We start from the raw sequence: 16,888 nt of genomic DNA, 5'->3' as shown, positions 1-16,888 counted from the left end.
TGTCTTCTATGAACCCAGCCATATACCTTCTTGCTTGTAGAGAAAGTAGTGACTCTTTGTACCCTACTGTTTTATTCTCCCACTTTAGATATCTCCTTACATTTGTAAAATGCTTTTAAAATAACTGTAATATGGGGGCGCCTGGCTGGCTCAGTCGGTAGAGTATGCAACTCTTGATCTTGGGGTCCTGAGTTCAAACCCACACTGGAGGTAGAGTTCACTAAAAACCAAAACCAAAACCAAACAAACAAAAATAAGTGTAATATTTATCATCTCATCTTGCCCACACAATTATCCTGTGGGACAAAGAGGATGAAAATGATTCTTCTTTCTAGTATCAGGAAATTGAGAACCAGAGAGGTGGTGACTCTCCAAGGCCGTGTTTTAGGTTATTAATAAAGTTGACACTAGAGCCCAAGCATCATTTCCACAGAGTCACCACAGGCAATATTAATAACTAAGGACCTCGACCTTGATTTCATGCAGACCCAAGGGTTTTTATTAATTTCTGGCTCTTTTAGCTGTGTAACCTAGGGTGAGTTAAATAACCTCTCGAAGGCTCATATCTTCTTCTTGGCAAAATGGGGACTTTTCTTACAATAGGACTTTTCTTACAGGGTTATTTCGAGGGAAGAAAGAAATAGTACATATAGAACAACTAGTGCTGGACCCCTTATAAATGTTCAGTAAAAGTTTGCAGCTATCATTGTTCCCTTGTTTCTGAATTAAGACAGAAATGCCCTTACTATATCTGGCTGTTAAATATTGTCAAGTCAGTAGTTGTCTAAAGGCCTTAGTTTTGTCAACCCTAGAGGATTGGATTAAATTATTTGAACTTCCCTTTCAGCCCCCAAACTCTATGATTCTTTGCAGCTCAGTGACCAAGAGAAGATGTATTTCAAAAATAACATAATAAGGTTCTCTGGAGGGGTTTGTCATAGGGGCTCCTGCTGAGGAGACAATGCAGTTCCCTTAGTTGTATTACTATTGCTCTTATAATTAATGTTTTTAGGTCATGTTCACTATAGGACCATTTATGGACTTTATTTTCAGCCACTCTCTATCCATTATGTACAGAAAGAAATTTAAATCACTCATTCAAAAAAAGAAAATGAAAAGTAGCATGACACATATTATGGAGTAATATTTGCCTCTACTTCATGTCCAACAATTTTCTTCTGGGAATCCAAATGAGAGAAAGGAGCATATATTTCTATCAGACATCTTCAAAGGTGTGTTTTGGATACTCTTACTTAGTTAAGTTCTATTCATAACATTTTAGAAGTTGTTTAATAAAAAATAATGCCCTCACTTACAAAATATGGATCAGACATACTGGAAAGATTATCTCTTACCTAGTGGTAGAAAAAATGCAAAGTGTGTGCATGACATATCCCTCCTCTCTTCCTTTTTTCTTTTTTTTAAAAGATTTATTTATTTGAGAGAGAGAGAGAGAATGCACAAGCAGGAGGAGTGGCAGGCAGAGGGAGAGGGAAAAGAAGATTCCCTGCTGAGCAGAGAGCCGGATGCAGAGCTTGATCCCAGGACCCTGGGATCATGACCTGAGCTGAAGGCAGATGCTTAACCAACTAAGCCCTCCAGGCACCCCTCCCTTCTCTCTTCTTAAAGCCATTTCCCTCTGTTGTGTCTACTCCAACTCCCACTGAAGCCCAGTTACCCCATCCGCACTAGTTCCATGCTCTCCCCCTCTTTTGGGCCAGTTTTTCCCTAAAGCTCCAAGATGCCAAATATCCTTTGCTGCCTCCTCCCACCTTGAACTCTTTGCAGGAGACTCTGCTCCGCCATAGTAAAACTTAAGGGCATGGCGCTCTTCAGGTCTATACTATCTGTATTTTGTGAGAAGCCAACTAGGAGTTTGGTGTGATTGAAAGTTTTCAGACCTCCTCCCAGCTTTGATCTTTACTATAGATAACACTTTTTGAGCATTTATGTCAAATTAATCCTCACGATAACAACCCGAGGAAACGGTTACATTTGGTATTCCCATCTTAGGCCTGGGGAAACTGAGATCTAGATTAATTCTATTATCTCCCAAGGCCACACAACTAAGTATTAGAGTTAGGATTCAAGACAAAAAGTTTGATAGAGCCCACACTCCTAACTATAACTCATGCTACCTCTTTAAAAAAAAAAAAGATTTTATTAATTTATTTGAGAGAGAGCGCAAGCACGAGTAGGGGGAGGGGCAGTGGAAGAGGGAGAAGCAGGCTCCCCACTGAGCAGGGAGCCTAACGCTGGGCTCCATCCCAGGACCCTGAGATCATGACCTGAGCGGAAAGCAGATGCTTAACCGGCTGAGCCACCCAGGCGCCCCTCATGGTACCTCTTTAGTAATAACACTCATGGAGTCCTTACTATGGACTGGCGTTGTATTAGGGACTTTAATACAGTTTCTCATTTAATATTTAAAACTATCCTATACTATTAATACTACTGAACAGTTTGCTTTTCTGTAAAATGAGGCTATGATACCAGTAACTCTGTTGCTTCAATACTTCATCATATCTGCATTATAACATGTTAGAATGAACTAGTGGCTTACATCTTACTCTTCAACTAGAAAGTAAGCTTGCTGAGAATGTGTCTTATTCACCATAGTGTCCCTAGTACAGAGTAAGATACCTGGCACCAGTAGGTATTCATGAAAATTTGAGGAATGAATGAATACATACCATCCTCCATATGGCAAATGAGACAGTGCACGTGACCGTGCCATGCAACTTACTCGTTACACAAATGTGATAGATGGTTAATAATAATCACCTGTTTGACTCTGCTTACGAGAAAGTAAGATGTTCTCCTTTTCGTGGTGACACGTGCATTTTCACAGTGGTTTCTTGAATGGTTGCACTTTCCTGTGCGGCCCCACCAAAGGCAGACTCTCTTCTGAATAGTTCCAGGGACGAAGAAGACCACTTTGTCTTGAAAATCTACACCCTACTTAAAAGGCATATATAATCTAATTTTTAAAAGTCTTAAGCCTCCCAATTGTAAATGCCAGTAATGTTAGGTCTTTATTATAGAATAAGCATGATGAATAAAGCCAAATGTGTTTGTAGAGAGCTGGAAGAGCCTCGGATGACAGGCAAGCAGATCAGAACAAAGTATTGTTAATGATTCTCCCAGATACTTGAAGAGGAGTGCAGAAGATCAATAGATCTACAGAACACTAATCCCTCTTGAAAGTGTGAGCATCCTGGATTTTATTTATTTAAGATTGGTACAATTGAGTTATATTTTTGAGAATCTAATGGAAGAGAATCACATCATCTCTCAGGAAAGGAATCCTCTCAGCTGCACTGGCCAAGCCTCATCCCGTTAATCCTTTTGACCAATGAAGTAGTTGGTATATTCTTGTAAACTTTCTGGAGGCAGTTTGTCCATTATTAGGCCTGAACTTGAAATAGAGAGAAAAAGAAATCCAACAGCTCCTCCTGCATCAGAATAATACAAGTGAGTCTCATTTTAATAAAATCCTAGAGCACGGTATCACCTAGCAAGTTACAGGTACTCAATAAATGCTCTTTGGAATAAATGGATGAAAATTTAAATTTGTGAAATGGATCAATAAATATGTGATCATTTACACTCCCAGAAGATGTATCTGCTCCTTTGCTTCTGAGTGCTGACTTTAAATATGGATCTTTAAGCTAGTATTAAGGAATGAGAAGGTGAGATTTTTCTTTTGAAGTTACTTAGTCCTTTTTCCCATCTACAGGGACATAGCAACCACCTCAGTGGCTTATCACTTTACCTATTGTATGTATGATGAAGGAGAGGGTTTCTAGTTCCTTCATTTTCATAAGAACCAATATCTAATTTTTTAAAAGTAAAAACCTGCTGGACCACCATGATTTACAGATTTAAAATGTGCCGTAATGTATTATGACTTAGCATACATAGCTTTCCCTCCAACATCTGTATCCTGATTTGTAGTCTAATAAACCTTCCTGCCGCAGATGGCATGTGCATAGTTGTTCCAAGGTGTAATACATCAACACAGCATTTCTAAACACAGAGCAATAATGTATTCAATTAAGGGAGGAAATAAAACATCGAGCCGTTTCTTATAATAAATCTTTTACTAAGCTTCCCACATCATATGTTTGCGGGGGAAATAATACATGTCATTCAGACTAAGGGTTATTGTAGACTGCTGAGGGAAACATGAAATTCTGGAGGTTTCAGCAGTCCTGTGAAACCCTGAAACATGGAAAGTGTACAAATTAAAAAAGGATGTAATATGTGACTAATGATACCTCTTGGGATAACTTTGGAACCCATATTTTCTGTTATGATCACTAGATTCATTTAAGCTATAGGAGTTGAAAAGCAATACCCTGGTAAGTGAAAAACACCTCTGAGTTCATTAGATGTGGTTGTAATTTAAGCTCTAAAGGCTTTTTTCCTTGCTGTCATTCTTCATATTTCTGGAAATGTGGTACTTGAGCTCCTAATAAAAGTGGTCTACATCATGACCGTATAATCTACAGTTCCTGGAAAGCACATTTACACCTTCACATCTGTAGCTAAAGCCAAGACTAAACAGAAACTTAATTTACCCCAGATGTCACTCAAGAGAAAGTTCTGGAGAAGGCGGCTGATTTTAGGATTTTCTAGCCCCTGAATTTGCCCCACGCACTGCTATGGATATGCAGCCCAGGCCCTCCAAGCCCAGATGTTGGAACCTCTTTTCATAAACTGTGCCCCATACAAAATTGACTGAATCCCACAAAGTAAATCCCCAACCCCACCCTCCATTTGTGGAGGGAAACAATGGCTATTCTGACCTTATTTACACAGATGATACCAGGGCTTTCTGTCTTAAGCATCGTATCAAGAAATTTTGCTCTTCTGACTTGATAAGACATCATGCTATCATGCCTTAAAGAAGCTTATGTGACAGTTTCTCTGAAAAAAAATTTTATGTATATGTATATGATTTGAGCTGCTAATCACCAGAATAGTGTTTGATGGATCAATATAATCAGGCAATCCATTTCTATCTGGTGATCTAATAATACTCTTCTTTCCTTAGCTTTGTGTTTCCTTGACCAGTATCTCTTTTCCTCAGTGATGGATGAGTTGGTCTAAAGTCAGTTCTCTCTCATTCCCAGGTGATATGCCTGCCTGGAACAGCTTTATGGCTAAAAAAAGATCAACACATAAACCATACAGTTCTCCACAATGTGCAGAAATCAAGTCAGACAAGACTTCAGTCCCATTCTAATCTATTTGTAGTTTTTAGCTCTACCTCTTTAACTCATGTATCTGTTGGTGCCTTGCTTAGAGTTACCTTCTTTCCACGGAGGCCGACCAGCTGTGTGAGGCGGCGAATCTGCACAGTTTCCCCAGAAGGGCCCACTGATTTAGGTGTAGTTGAGGAAAGACCACTGCAGGCACATTGTGCCTTGTGATACTGGAACTTTCTCGAGAGGAAAATCATGTGCTGCTGTGTCAGGTCAGATACAGAAGCCGGATTACCTAGGCTCCGTTGGTATAACTGCTCATAAAAATTACTATTTAATAAGGATATGCTCAGGATTTATTAAGGGAACAATGTGAAAACGGCCATGTGAAAAATAGGTTTACACCTTTGTAAAACTGCTGTTAAAGACATTGTTCATTGAATGTTTAATTATTAATCAAAGATCCATCTACCTGACAAATTCCTCTTAAAATATGTCTCCTGAAAACCTGGTGCGTATTCCTCTAACTAAACATGGCCATCTATACCTATAGTACTCATTGAATTATCCTTTTTGCTTTGGCTGCAAAGATGAGAGATAAATTCTGTGCTTAGTTGTACTGATAATTTGATTCTAACTTCCTGATACACAGTTTCTTTCTCCTTCTTCTATGGTGGTCTGTGAAATGGTATTGTGGTCTGTGAACACCTGAATTTGTATGCAGACATGTGTGTAGAGTGTGTGTGTTTACTCACTTGCATTTTTCTGTAGAAAGAGCCCAAAGTTTTTACCAGATTCTTAAGGGAATGCATTATCCAGAAAAAATTAAGGACCATGATACTATACGGTGTTTTAAAATTTTGATCTCACCTTTAACTGTTCTAACAAATAAATTTCAATTATAAACAATCTAAATCGTTTTTTTTTTCCCTTGGAGGAGAGGGAAGGAAAAGCTAGATATCTGTAAAAATTATATAAACATAAATACAAGAGTACATTTTGTTGTCAAGTACTCAGCCTCTTAGTAGGCATGATTTCAGAGGACATTTTTTTTGTTTGTTTGTGTTTTTCAGAAACAGTGGGCTGAAAAGAATAAACCGAGATGGCATACATCTGTGTGCAAATGTAATCTGGTGTCTTCTCTTTTTATTTTTCTCCTATCTTAAAGATAAACAAGCAGACAACTATTTATTTTTTATTTTTATTTTTTTTAATTTTTTTATTATGTTATGTTAATCCCCATACATTACATCATTAGTTTTTGATGTAGTGTTCCATGATTCATTGTTTGCGTATAACACCCAGTGCTCCATGCAGAATGTGTCCTCTTTAATACCCATCACCAGGCTAACCCATCCCCCCACCCACTCCCCTCTAGAACCCTCAGTTTGTTTCTCAGAGTCCACAGTCTCTCATGGTTCTTCTCCCCCTCCGATTTCCCCCCCTTCGTTCTTCCCCTCCTGCAGACAACTATTTAGACAGGTCTGGATAGACAGCTCCCTATGTAAATGTCTCCTAAATACTGTAAGGAAATGATAATATACATAGACAACTTCTTCACCATATGGCATTGATACATATTGACCTCGGAACTACGAAAGTCCACTGTGTTGTACGTATTAATATGGGATTTTTAAGACAACCCCACAGGAGTTAGCTTGCTAATTTGGAAACTAGGTAAGTCCAATAAAATGAAAACTTGTTCAGAGAAAAAACCTTGATGAGAAAAAAAATCTCAGGAGATCCAACAGTAACACCAAACCATTGAAGGAGCAGATATATTTCCCCTTAGAACAAAATATCTTCCATCTTGATTTTTCCAAAATAATTCTTTATGAACATATTGTGAATTACACAGGACACCAACCCTGCTGCTTTGGGAGCAAAAAGACAGAGCTGACAGATGTAGTTATTTGCCAGGAACAACCATGTGAATTTATAAATATTTTACAAGTGCAGCTTTCAGAAGAGTGACTTTTACTGCCATATTAATGCAACTTGCAAATTTATAGTCTGGGCATTTGTGGGTTATGAATGTCCAGTATTCGAGGCTAGTGCCAAGAACATGGTTTATGTTTGGAAATTCTTTTTTTCTCTGAACACAGACTTGTTGGCTGTTAAGGTCTGCGTTATAATTCAGCTGCACATGAGGTGCAAGGCTACATAATATATCAGTTCCCACTCCCAATGGCTGGACTCATAAATATACTCATTACAACATATTCCATGTGGCAGAATGACACACAAAGCATAAAAATATCTCCAAAGAATAGAGAATTAGTAATCGTAGAAGCAACAGTGGCATGACTCCAAGCCTCTGGCCAGACCCATAACATGTGACCTAAAGTTATAATTATGTGCCATACTGTAAAGAACACTGGAATCACAGGTTCAGAAGTAATATTTTAGTATGTATTGGATCAACATACTCATCAGTGTTGTCAGATGCATTGCTGGTGCATGACTGAAAAGGCTTTAGTTACTTTACTCGTCTTTTGGGGGGCGGTGGGAGGGAGGCGTTCTGAGAGGAAGGAGCATCATGGCAACTCTTTCCTTGTACATTTATTTATAAGTTGCTTTTCCCACTGATTATGCCCAAGGTGCAGTAGTCTTTCTGGTGTTCCAGATCTTGAGAAAGAGGAGCAGATTTCTCTGAACTTGAGCAAACAAGGCCTGGAATGACACCCAGGTGACCAGCCTTTGGTCACATGTCGAAAGGTCGTCCTATTGAAGATGTTATGACAGGCAGAATTGTTGGCCTTTGATGAAAGTCAGCACGACTGCCTGACCTTTCTGCCTTCCACTAAGTAGCTCTGTTATCTTGAATACATCACTTCTCAAGCGCTCATTTCTTCTTTTGTAGAATGTTCGCATTGTACCAGATGATTGCAAAATCCTTTCCAGCCTATGATGGTTTTTTTCTAATGCATGTGTGCCAACCCACGTAGATGTTGATACACAGTATATTATAATCTGCAATCTTAACTGTTTTTCATGTGCACACTTTCATCACCTAAAAACCCCAAGTGCTAAAATGCTTCACCGTTTCACACCGGTATGTCCAACCATTTCTTGCTCTGTTTTAAAACTGTATGTAATCCTTAAAAGACTTAATTGAAAGTCTAACCTTAAATAATGGAGGATCTTGCGTTCTTACAAAAATTTGTAATTAGTACAGTGAGTAAAGTTCTGAATTGCCAAAGCTAAAAGATAAATTAAGTAAATACATAAACAAACAAACAATCCCTGTGTATTCCAAGGCTTAATCCCACTGAGGCTCCCAACCTGATTAATCATGCAGCAGGCAGCAGACTGCCACTTATTAGCTGACCTTACACATTTCAATGAAATGGACTACAGCCCGTGAAAAACGACACACCCCCCCAAATCCCATGCAGGCATTCTATTAGAAAATACTTTGTTAATAGGTTTTAAAGATAATCTTAGCCTTAAGAATAAGATCCTGTCAAGAGCAAATCCTTCTTCTTTGCTTCTAACCTAAGGGATAGAAGTAGTCAAATGCTTGTTACCAGGAAAAATTCAGCTTTAAAACTGATTGAATCAATTTTGCTTATCATCTTAGACCATAGCAATTTTAAAAAACCTGAGCAGAACGATAGTGACCTACAGTCTGGATGGTCTCACATGGCCCTTGTTTGTTTTCCTTTTCTCCTTTTCCCTTTATCTCTATCCTGACATGTCCTTTCTGTACTCCTATGAGGGTAAAAACCTAAAAGGAAAACAATTAGCTATTCCTACCCTTCGAACACAGCCACACATTCACATGATAAATGGAACATGACCATACAGAACAACCAAAATGACATCCTTATTGCAAGCTCAATTTATGTAATTTTGTGTCTTCCTTTTTTTTAAAATTTTATTTTATTATGTTATGTTAGTCACCATACAATACATCATTAGTTTTTGATGTAGTGATCCACGATTCATTGTTTTTGTATAACACCCAGTGCTCCATGCAGTACATGCCCTCCTTAATACCCATCACCAGGCTAACCCATTCCCCTACCCGCCTCCCCTCTAAAACCCTCAGTTTGTTTCTCAGAGTCCATAGTCTCTCATGGTTCATCTCTCCCTCCGATCTCCCCCCCTTCATTTTTCCCTTCCTTCTCCTAATGTCCTCCATGCTATTCCTTATGTTCCACAAATATGGGAAACCATATGATAATTGACTTTCTCCGCTTGACTTATTTCACTTAGCATAATCTCCTCCAGTCCCGTCCATGTTGATGTAAAAGTTGGGTATGCATCCTTTCTGATGGCTGAGTAATATTCCATTGTATATATGGACCACATCTTCTTTATCCATTCATCTGTTGAAGGGCATCTCAGCTCTTTCCACAGTTTGGCTATTGTGGACACTGCTGCTATGAACAGTGGGGTGCATACGGCCCTTCTTTTCACTACATCTGTGTCTTTGGGGTAAATACCCAGTAGTGCAATTATTGGGTCATAGAGTAGCTCTATTTTTAATTTTCTGAGGCACCTCCACACTGTTTTCCAAAGTGGCTGTACCAACTTGCATTCCCACCAACAGTGTAAGAGGGTTCCCCTTCCTCCACAACCTCTCCAACATTTGTTGTTTCTTGCCTTGTCAATTTTTGCCATTCTAAGTGGTGTAAGGTGGTATTTCAGTGTGGTTTTGATTTGAATTTCCCTGATGGCTAATGATGATGAATGTCTTCTTTGGAGAAGTGTTTGCTCATGTCTTCTGCCTATTTTTTGACTTGATTATTTGTTTTTTGGTTGTTGAGTTTGAGAAGTTCTTTACAGATCTTGGATACCAGCCCTTTATCTGTAGTGTCATTTGCAAATATCTTCTCTCATTCTGTGGGTTCCCTCTTTGTTTTCTTGACTGTATTCTTTGCTGTGCAGAAACTTTTTATCTTGATGAAGTCCCAAAAGTTCATGTTTGCTTTTGTTTCACTAGCCTTCGGAGATGTATCTTGAAAGAAGTTGCTGTGGCCGATGTCAAAGAGGTTACTGCCTATGTTCTCCTCTAGGATTTTGATGGATTCCTGTCTCACATTGAGGTCTTTCATCCATTTTGAGTTTATCTTTGTGTATGGTGTTAGAGAATGGTCGAGTTTCATTCTTCTGCATGTGGCTGTCCAATTTTCCCAGCACCATTTATTGAAGAGACTGTCTTTTTTCCATTGCATATTTTTTCTTGCTTTGTCAAAGATTATTTGACCATAAATTTGAGGGTCCATATCTGGGCTTTCTATTCTGTTCCATTGGTCTATATGTCTGTTTTTGTGCCAGTACCATGCTGTCTTGGTGATCACTGCTTTGTAATATAGCTTGAAATTGGGCAACGTGATGCCCCCTTTGTTTTTCTTTTTCAACATTTCCTTGGCGATTCGGGGTCTTTTCTGATTCCATACAAATTTTAGGATTGCTTGTTCCATCACTTTGAAAAATGTCATTGGAATTTTGATCGGGATGGCATTGAAGGTATAGATTACTCTGGGTAGCATAGACATTTTAACAATGTTTATTCTTCCGATCCATGAGCATGGAATGTTTTTCCATCTTTTTGTGGCTTCTTCAATTTCTTTCATGAGTGTTCTGTAGTTCCTAGAGTATAGATCTTTTACCTCTTTGGTTAGGTTTATTCCGAGGTATCTTATGGTTTTTGGTGCTATTGTAAATGGAATCGTTTCTCTAATTTTTCTTTCTACATTTGCATTGTTAGTGTATAAGAAAGCAACTGATTTCTGTGCATTGATTTTGTATCCTGCCACATTACTGAATTGCTGTATGAGTTCTAGTAATTTGGGGGTGGAGTCTTTTGGGTTTTCCACATAAAGTATCATGTCATCTGCGAGAAGAGAGAGTTTGACTTCTTCTTTGCCAATTTGAATACCTTTTATTTCTTTTTGTTGTCTGATTGCTGTTGCTAGGACTTCTAGTACTATATTGAACAATAGTGGCGAGAGTGGGCATCCTTGACGTGTTCCTGATCTTAAGGGAAAGGCCCTCAGCTTTTCCCCATTGAGGATGATATTCACTGTTAGTTTTTCATAGATGGATTTTATTAACTTGAGGAATGTTCCCTCTATCCCTATACTCTGAAGAGTTTTAATCAGGAAAGGATGTTGTATTTTGTCAAATGCTTTTTCTGCATCAATTGAGAGGACCATATGGTTCTTCTCTCTCCTCTTATTAATGTGTTCTATCTGTGTCTTCCAAATATTAAGACAAGGGTCACTCATTTTGCAAAATTAATGGCTGATATAAATTCAGAATAAAAAAAAGCATAAGGAAAATATTTCTTCACCCAGTGTATGGCCAACCTGTGGAATTTCCTACCCTGGGAGCTCATAGATTTAGTCAATGGATGAATTAGAAAGGGCTAGATAATTTTATGACCAGTCATAATACTGCAGTTATGAATATTAAGATAAAGGTAATAGAATCTCATGCCTCAGGGCACAAACAGATCATTGTGGAAGCTTTGCAGTTCTTTATTTCCTTATGATGCTCTGGGCAAGTGGCTCAATTCATACTGAAGTTTTACCTTCTTTTGAAAGTATCGACTACTGCCGTAAACAGGATACCACATTTAGGTCACACAGTGTTTTGTTTTGTTTTGGCAATGAAAATCACAAGCGTCTGCTAATACAATACCAAAGAACAATGTAATGACAAAGGAATCAATTCTTCCATTCAGTGAATATTTATTGAGGGCCCACCATGAGCCTGTCAGTTTTTGGGGTGTTTGGGATACAACAATGAGAAACATAGAAAAAAGTCCCTGTGTTTATGAAATTTACATTCTAGTGGGAGAGAGGTTATAAGCCAAACAAGTAAGTTATATAGTACATGAGAGGTTTTTAAGTACGAAGAAGAATAAAGCAGGGAAGGGAAATAGGAAACAGTTTACAATTCCAAAAGGGTGGTCAGGAAAGGCATCACCGGAGGGTGACATTTGAAACATGGAAATACACAAGGGAAGAGTGTTCCAGACAGACAGAAGAGCGATTAGAAAGGTCCTGAGACCTGTTGAAAGTAATCTATTAATTACATATATTCTTGATTAATGAGAAGACTCAGGGGGATAAGATAATCTGATTAATTTTTGTTGTTGTTTAAAATGCTACATCCTGGGGCGCCTGGGTGGCTCAGTCGTTAAGCGTCTACCTTCGGCTCAGGTCATGATCCCAGGGTCCTGGGATCGAGCCCCGCATCGGGCTCCCTGCTCGGCAGGAAGCCTGCTTCTCCCTCTCCCACTCCCCCTGCTTGCGTTCCCTCTCTTGCTCTCTCTCTCTCTGTCAAATAAATAAATAAAATCTTAAAAAAAAATAAAATAAAATGCTCCAATCCTTTTTATCTCTCTCCTTGGTGAAAAATTTTCTAAAAATATGAGATAATTTTCCTGCCTTAGTATTATAGAACAGTGCTCACAGTTTCATGATCTACTCACCTAAACTGGGGAGGAAAATTCCAGTCGTGCACTACAATGGCATGTAAGGCTATTGATGTATGAACTGAATATGTGTAGATTCCTTGGTGGACTCTGGCTTTTATTTTAAAAATCAAATTCTGGATGTGTCAATGATACTGTCTTTTGTTTTCCTCTCCATTATATGCCCTTTGTTTTACTCTTTCCATTTTCTTTTAGAAACTTTTCTGTAAAATCTTGCTCTGTGTTACAGGCTCCTTTATCTTTTCTGCTCTTGCTATAATCCCAAAGAACAAACTTTTTCAGGATAAAAACAAACCTTTTATCCATGGAATTTTTCTGGCTAAAAACCATACCTGAACTTAGTGGATTACACAACATCTATTATTTCTCATGGTTGTGTGGGGTTTGGGCGCTCTTCTGGTCTGGACTGGCTTGGCCAAGCTGGATGTGGTCTGGGAGAGCTTCCCTCGCAGGATGGGAGGTGGCCTGCGTCAGCCGGCATGACAGCCGGGTACCTCTCATCACCCAGCAGGCCGGCCCAGGCTCACCCACATGGCGGCAGAAAGGCTCCAAGCAGCAACAGAGGGCAAGCTCTAATGTTCTAGCACTTTCTAAGCCTCTATTCATGTCATGCTGGCAGTGTGCTATCAGCTCAAGCAAAATCATATGATCAAGTTCAGATCTGAGGGGTAGAAAAATAGAGTCCGGCTCTTGATGGGCTGAGTTGTAAAGTCATATGGGAAGACGGCTTGCGTTCAGGAATGGGAGGAATATGTGGCTCTTTTTTACAGTTTACCAGTCTGCCTTCTGGCCACAAATCATTCACATTTCTCCTACTTGTAAAATCTTATTCATGTCACAGGACTCTTCCCCCCGGTAAGTTTATCCTAAGGTATCAGGATTGAAGTTCAGGATCTTATGATATGCAACTGGTCCAGATATGGATGAGGCTCTCTGGATGCGGCTTCCTCAGGTACGGCTTCTCTTAAAGTTATCTGACCTCACACCCAGTGTAAAATAGGGACCAGGTAACCCAATCAACACTCCCAGGTGAAGTTCTACCTTCTTCACTTCTTGTATCCTTCATCATATGGCCAAGGACACTGGGCCTGAACTTGTGCTCTTGTACTTGGGCCAGATTAACATGATTTGCTGCTTCTTTCTCAGTGGCCCTTTGAAGTGTACAACAGATGTGACTTAGAACAATTAGGGAACTATCATTCTAGGAAGAACTGTGATATTTCTGTTTATAGTTAATAAATACTAATTTCAGAGAGCCTATTATTCTCCCCCAGGAACTACTAACACAAATCCCTTTCTATTCAACATAAAAAATGAAGTAGGACACTCTGAGGAGGATTTGGGATCAAAACATCTAGCATGTATAGATTAGATCAGGGAAGAAAAAAACTGCAGTTCGAATTAGTGAAAGTGGCACAATTTTCATCCAGGCTTATTGTTCTGATAATCAAGAATTCAAGGGTTACTAATTAAAATGGGTAACCTCACATAGTTTCTAATGTGCAAAGTTACTAACTTCCTAAGATCCGAGAAAGAATATAACTGCTATTTTGGGTGGGCTACTTTGTTGTGGTTCTAGCTTCAATCACCAGGGAACGAAGCTCTCACCCCTGGACCCTGTATGTATATGCTAAAGGTCTTAAGGAGTAATCATCAGAGGGGTGCCTGGCTGGCTCAGTTGGTGGAGCATGCAACTCTTGACCTTGGATTCGTGAGTTCGAGCCCCATGTTGGGTGTAGAGATGACTTTAAAAAAAAAAAAAAAAAAGAAGTAATACTCAGAATAATAAACTTTTGCTAACACTTGAAAAAAAATTGTCCAAAGCAATCTGACGTTTGGCCAGGCACATGTTGCTAGGTTCCCTCTACTCAAGAAGCAGGTAGCGTTTCTCGATTAGGGCTAGTTGTTTTTCCTAAAATCGACTCTCTGGCTTCTTGTCTTTCCAGGCTCTTCGCCAAGGAAGGGGGTTTATTGCCTGCTGGGCTCTTTCCTCTCCTTCTGAGACACCCTTCCACTTCAATAAAGAATAGCTCATGTTTCTAGTTGGGTTGCTTTCTCAGCTTGCTTCTTGCATGTAGAAAATTGGGGGCCTGGAGAAATCTTTTTATTTCCAATCCTTTCTGTTTTAGTCCAAGCTGGCCAGAATTCAGTTAGTGCAATTCTCTTAAAAACTTGTGGGGTTCCTAGGAGTCTACAGGCACATCCCCCAACTCTTTCTGAGAGGGCTACGTTCAGCTTCAGGCTGCATGGCAGGCTGCTGGGATACAGCATCCTGAAGATTCTAGGTACTACCCTACACCATTCAGTGGTTTAAGAGGGGTCTCTCAGCCACACCCTCGATTTGGATCTTTACCCTGACATCAGTTCTTACTCTGAGAATCTTTTTTTTTTTAAAGATTTTATTTTATTTATTTGACAGAGAGAGAGAGAGACAGTGAGAGAGGGAACACAAGCAGGGGGAGTGGGAGAGGGAGAAGCAGGCTCCCCGCAGAGCAGGGAGCCTGATGTGGGGCTCGATCCCAGGACCCTGGGATCATGACCTGAGCCGAAGGCAGACGCTTAACGACTGAGCCACCCAGGCACCCCAATTACTCTGAGAATCTTTAATGGCTAGAGAGACCAGAGATATGAAATAGTTTTATTTTCTGAGCTCTCAACCCCTGGCTCCTTTATAATGCCTATAGAATTCTGCAGGAAAGCTACAGTTCCCTCTTTAGCTCATCTCTCTGTTTTGTACCCTGTCTTACGCAATTAAAAAATCAAAATAAAACCGCTCCTTTAACATTTTGCCAGGGACGCTCCTTAGCCAAATCTACAGATGCATTAGGTAAAGTTTCTGTCTTCCAAATTATCACAGACATGAGCTTTGGGATTGTTTCACTATTTCACTACTATATGCATCCGTTGTCTGGCCTCTGCCAACAGTGTATGCACCATTTCCCCAATTTTGGCTACCATTTATTTTTGCCACCTTTCTAGCCTCTGTCTCCCACCTGGTCCCAAAGAGAGTGCTGCCTATTCTAAGTTGCTGTCCCAGCAGCCCTCCAGTTCTCCAGTTCTCGGACCACTTTCTGTATCAGCTCTGGCTGCACAACGCACTGTCCAAAAGCTTTGGATTAAAACAACAGTAGCTGTGTTTCTTACAGTTTTGTGGGTTGGCTGAGTGTTTTCTCTCATCGAAACTGGCTCAGCTGGGGCTGGAAAGCTTTACCTATGTCTGGTGGTGGCTCTGTGTCTGCTCGAGCGAGAGCCACGTGCCTGTCAGCATCAGGAGGATTGCCCAGGCTCATCCACATGATACAAAGTCATAGTGCATATGGGGCGCACATACAGGAATGGGAGGCATTTGTGGGCCCCTTTTGCAATCTATCACATTCCTTCTCCTTTCACTTCAATTTCTCTCATCTTTACTCTAGTACTGAGAGGACTTGGCTTTGTTAGCAGCTTGATTGTTTGCCTTACCAATCATTGGCTTTCTACTGCTCCCTGATCAAGACTGAGTGAAGATTTATTAAAACTATGCATTTGGCATCACAGTTGTTCAATACTTCACGGAACTACGTTGCTTTGCATCTTCTTGGCAAGTTTAACTCTTCCCAATTTCTATTTGAGAATTCCATACTCAAAAATGTTCAGTTATTCCTAACTATTTGAGATGTAGTTGATTAAAACTGTCAGACTTTGAGGGGCAGGGTTTAGCACTGATGAGCTTTTATATGCCATTCTTTATCATTAGGGAACTAACCTTTTCCATGAAACTTACCTTGCCCTTAAGTAGTTAGATACTGACAATTATGAATTTGTTTGAAGAATTGAATATTATAGTGGTGGGTTGTAAGAAACTTATTTTTCTTCAATATTCTGTTTTCTCTACATCAGGATTAGTAGTTATAAAGAAGGAGGGAATTTGAGAGAGGTCAGATTTGGCAATGGGAAATGGAATTATGTTTTGAGGAAAGCATCTACTTAAGCCTTCTGCATTCTTAAATCCATCAAAGGAGTCATTTATTTCTCTCATAAATCTGTAATGATGGCACAGTTGCACATAATGGTTTGTAATTTCCTTTGGTCAGCAAAGAGAAAAATGAAAGAAGTAAACAAGCACATGAACCTAGTAACGTCCACCCAATATTTCTTAATAGCCCCTGAGATGGCGAACCTAAATGATCTTGCTTGCTGAAAACTGTGGCAATATTTGAGAGGATGAGTTTCCAGTCGTAAAAGG

Source organism: Halichoerus grypus, chromosome 12 (assembly GCF_964656455.1).
Source record: "Halichoerus grypus chromosome 12, mHalGry1.hap1.1, whole genome shotgun sequence".
NCBI lineage: Eukaryota > Metazoa > Chordata > Mammalia > Carnivora > Phocidae > Halichoerus > Halichoerus grypus.
This window is presented reverse-complemented; position numbering follows the sequence as displayed.